Here is a 5,090-nt window from a genome sequence, read left to right on the forward strand (position 1 = left end):
GAGCGTGTGCCCTTGACTGGAATGGAACCCGGGACCCTTCAGTCCACAGTCCGATGCTCTATCCACTGAGCCAAACTGGCTAGGGCTCATCATTGATATCTCTCTCTCGCTCTCCCTCTCTCTTTCTCTCTCTCCCTCTCTCCCTCTCCCTTCCTCTCTGAAATCAATTTAAAAATATATATTTTTGTAAATGTCATGTTTAAGGTCACTCAGAAAATGATAGAGCTGATACTGAATCCATGTTCATCTGACCCTAAAATGTCTTTCTACTACAGCAGCCTGCCCTGCCTATGGCACCCTGGCCCTGCCACACTCAGCTTCAGTTCCCCAGCCCTCAAATGTCACTTCATTTTCTGACCCATGGTTATTCTTTCACGCAAACAATTATTGAAGGTAGAACAGATAATATTGGTGCCCAGCCTAGAGACACCTGCAGCTTCTGAAGACTGTGGATGGCTTATGCCTCAAACACCTGCATCTCTTGGCTTGAAGGCTTCATCTGGCTGCAGGACGCTTGGCCCATGGGTGAGGCAGGCTGAGGTGCTTGAGAACTGGCACCTGCGGGAGTAATCCTCAACCAATATGGGGTGGCAGTTGGTGAAAAATACTCCAGCTGCCTCCTCATCCGGAGGAACATTCTACGCATTTCCTCAGAGAGTATCCCGCAGGATGGAGCCCCAGTTGCCCATAGCTACAACCCTCTCGTTAATGTACCTTTACTGGCTTTCTTCCTTTTTCTGTCTCACTCTCCTACTCCCTCACCAAACTTCTTGGGATCACCCTCAAATGGACTACTCCCACTTGCCTCCGAGTCCGCGTCGGGGACCCAAACTAAGACAGAGGCCCTCCTGGTGCAGCTTTGCAAAGCCTTCCCTCAGGCCCTGGGCACAGTCCATGCTCCCTCCTCGCCACTCCCTTTGCTCCAGCTTCCCCTTGGTTTTGTCACTCTCTCCTGGAGCCTTTCTAATTGTGGGTCTGACCAGCCCATTCTGAAGAGCTCAGGGTTGATGCCCTGTTCTTTGTCCTTCTTTTTTTTTTTTTTTTTAATATATTTTACTGATTTTTTACAGAGACGAAGGGAGAGAGATAGAGAGCCAGAAACATCGATGAGAGAGAAACATCGATCAGCCGCCTCCTGCACACCTCCCACTGGGGATGTGCCCACAACCAAGGTACATGCCCTTGACCGGAATCGAACCTGGGGCCTTTCAGTCCGCAGGCCGATGCTCTATCCACCGAGCCAAACAGGTCAGGTCTCTTTGTCCTTCTTACTTGCAACACACCAGACCTGCTCATTGAATGTCGCTGAATGAGCTGAATTATTGCAAGTCCTTCTTACATTTTAATTGATTAATCCGCACCGCCTCCCAAGAAACCTTGTATAGGCATACCTTGGAGATATTGCAGCGTAGGTGACCATTGACCTCGATAAAGCGAGTCTCACAATAAAACGAGTCTCACAATAAAGGCCGTTGTAATCTTTTTTGCTGGGAGAGGGTCTTACCTTCTATTTAGAAAAAAAGAAACATCTGGGAAGTGCAATAAAGCCAAGTGCACTAAAGTGAGGAGTGCCTGTATTACCTTTAGGTTTGGAACTATTTACAAGTGCTAAAACCAACACACAGAGGCTGTAACAAATCCAGACTAAATTCTTCCTCGGCTCCAATCAGAAATGAGCTGGAAAGAAATCCAGAAATTTATTAGATTTAGATATTAATTCTGACAGTTTTTCTTTTAAAATAAAAACCTGCTTATGTTGGATGCTTTGATTTAGGTTGTGTAGATGAACTGAGATAATTGTTTATTAGTATCTGCTTATTAAGAAAATGTATTGCTTGAATGAACAAAAGCAGGCCAGCCAGGACCAGAGGTATCTAAAGAGAAACATGTCTTGTTGTTTTCAGTGAGATGCCCTTATGAGACTTCACAGACTTTGAAGCCAGCCTGCCTCGGTTTCGATCTTGGCTCCACCACTTACAGCCAGGTGACCAGCAACAGTGAGCCCAACCCCTCTATTTCTCAGTTACCTTAAATATAAATTGGAGATAATAACAGTACCTACCTCCTAAGGTTGCTGTTATTGAGATGGGAATGGGGATGATAGTGTTGATGTTTGTGTGTTTTTGGCTCATTCCTTCCATCATCTTCTTCTGGCCTTTCATCCCTGCACTTCCTTCCTCCTTCCCCTAACCAGCCACTTCCTCAACCTCATCCTCGACCCTCTCTACTGGAGTCCAGCCCAACATGTCTCTCCATCAAGCAATTTGTGTCCCGAACCTCCCATTTCTCACACCTCCGTCTCCCCACCTCCTCTCTCTCCTCCAGTTGAGGATCTAAATATAAAGAAGAGGTCTATTAGTCGGTTGCAGAATGGAAGTTTAAGAGGGTCTGATGGAATGATTGAGGGTCAAGGCAAGGAAGGAGGGCTGGTCAGTTGAGGGGATGCACAGAACAGGTGGGGGAGAAGGCCCGAATGGCAGGGTGACCCACGGGATGGGGTTCATCCTGAGAGTCCTGTGGAGGAAGGAGCGTCAGCCCTGAACCCTTCTCTCCCCAGGGCAGTGCTTTTCACATCTTATCCTAGGGCCTCAGGTGAATCCCTCACCCCAGTGTCTGGAAGGAATAATTGAACCAGAGTCATCATCTGTCTCTCTCACACATGAAGGTGGCAGGTCTGTCACTTCTGAAGAGAAGGTCTTAGGAGAGGAGCTCGGATCCTCTAGTTTCCAGCCTGCCCCAGTCCTGCAGCAGCATCTTGGCTGTAACTGGGAAGCAGGAGATAAGAATTCTTGGTTTCTTATCTATAAAACACTGGCTCTCTGGCTGTAAACCTAATTTAGATGATAATCTCCTAGAATCATGTCCGGCCGTGCTGCATAGAAAAAAGCATAAACGGTGGTGTGATAGACAAAGGTTTGATTTTTCAGCTCTGCTACTCACTGGCGTATGATCTTGAGCCTCAGTTTCCTGATGTGGATTAAAGTACCCGCCTCATAGGTTATAGGAAGAATTAAATGAGATGGTGTGTGAAAGGTCCACAAACTATGAGAGCTGAGGCTGTGCCAGTTTGTTCACCATTTGTAGTCCAATGCTTGGCACAGAGTATTCCCTCAATAAGTATGTGTGACAATTGAATGAATAAGTAGGCACCTAAGAAATTAGCCCGTATTCCATTGTCTGGGCTGATTCTGGCTGGTGGTAATGATACTCTGTCCTGACATGGTAAAAAAAAAAAAAATCTCTAAAATCTCTACTTCAAACCCAGGGCAAACACTAGTCTAATGTGCCTGAGAAATTGCACGCCCAAAAAAGGCTTGTGTGAAATAAAAGTTTCAATAATATTGATTGTCCCTATTGAGGAATTGAATATAGTGCTTCTCAAACCTTAGTGTGCCTCCCAGTCACCTGGGACCTTGTTCAAAAGCAGGTTCCATCGCCATCTTTCCGTGCCACCATATGGTGTGCACGAATGTCCTGGCTGATGCTCTGAAGAGCATCAACAATGCCAATGAGGGAGGTGGACACTAGATTCTTATTAGGCCCTGCTCCAAAGTCATTGTCCAATTTCTAGCTGTGGCAATGAAGCACAGTTACATTGGAGAATTTGAAGTCATGGATCACAGAGCTGGGAAAATTGTTGTGAACCTCATGGTGTGCAGTGATCAGCCCCAGATTTGATGTGCAACTTGAAGATCTACAAAAATGGCAGAATAACCTGCTCCTCTCTCATCAGTTTGGTTTCATTATACTGATGGCTTCAGCTAGCATCATGGACCACAAAGAAGCAAGACAAAAACACAAAGGAAGAGAAAATCTTATGATTCTTTTTCTAGAGAAGTAATACCTACATGCAAATAAAATGCTGCCAGGGAACAAAAAATACAGGTCTGATTCAGTAGTTATACCAGGGGTGGGGAACGTCCAGCCCTTGTATGGCCCGAGAAATCATTCGGTCTATCCCTGCCAAGGCATTAAGGGTGAGTTAGTTAAATGTTTGACCAAATATGGCAGGGTAATTTTAAAGTTGATAGTTTTGTATGGCCCACAAATAATGTTATAAATATCCAAATGGCCCTGCCAAGGCCTGTGAGTGGAGGCCTGACAAGCTCCCAGGTGATGCTGTCTGCTAGCTTGCGGACCTCATTTCGAGTAGCAGGGGGTCTAATATGGGGTCATCAGACTTTTTTTGTAAAGTGCCAGATAGCAAATATTGTAGGCTTTATGAATTCTATGCTCGATTCTGCCAGTATAGAACAAAGCAGTCACAGACAACACAAGCAAATGGGTGTGGTTGTGTTCCAATAAAACTGTATTTACAAAAACTGGGGCAGACTGGATTGGGCCTGTGGGCTATAGTTTGCTGACTATATTTAAAATCAGTATATAATTCTTGTCTCTCTCTCTCTCTCTCTCTCTCTCTCTCCCTCCCCCTTCCTTTCTCTCTCTAAAATCAATTTTTAAAATGTAAATAATAAAATGAAATGAAATCAGTATATAATTTTTGTAATGGACATCAATGAGATTGTCTCCTGAGCTTCCAAAAATCCCTTCAGATATGGTGACTTCCCCTTCCTATGGGTCACCGCCCACCACCCACAGTGGTTCCAGGAGCGGAGCACCCACTGCCAGGCTCCCACGTCAGGGCACTGACTCCAGGCTCAGCTGATTGGTTCAGGGTGGTGGTACGACTCCAATAAGCATCATTCACATTCTGCTCTACAGAATGTTGTACTCAGGGATGCCCTTTGCTTAAAAAACAAGGGAATGGTATCCTTTGAGCTGTACAACTTTGACTGAGATGGGCTACTCATAGCTTCCCTTAAGACTCTGGAATTGAGTCTAGGAAATTCCTGATTCAGTCTGTCTGTCTGTCCTTTTAAACTGAGGATATATATGTGGAAATGACACCCTTTCTTTTTTTTTCCCCTCGCTTTGCCAATTGGGATACAGAGAAAATTAGTAATGAGAAAGAATGAAGCATATATTCAGAGAGAAACAAGGATGAGACGTGGTGAGAGGGCTTCCTGGGTTCTCAGTGGCTCTATAGTCCTTGGCTCCAGGCCATTCCTGAGGTCCAGATGCATCCTTGC

The 5,090-nt window shown here is 45.3% G+C and overlaps 1 pseudogene; it reads left to right on the top strand.

The window, feature by feature from the left end:
- Positions 1-3,456: 3,456 nt before the first annotated feature.
- On the top strand, positions 3,457-3,841 carry LOC102240798 (annotated as a pseudogene).
- Positions 3,842-5,090: the final 1,249 nt, after the last annotated feature.

Source organism: Myotis brandtii, unplaced genomic scaffold, assembly GCF_000412655.1.
Source record: "Myotis brandtii unplaced genomic scaffold, ASM41265v1 scaffold674, whole genome shotgun sequence".
Classification (NCBI taxonomy): domain Eukaryota; kingdom Metazoa; phylum Chordata; class Mammalia; order Chiroptera; family Vespertilionidae; genus Myotis; species Myotis brandtii.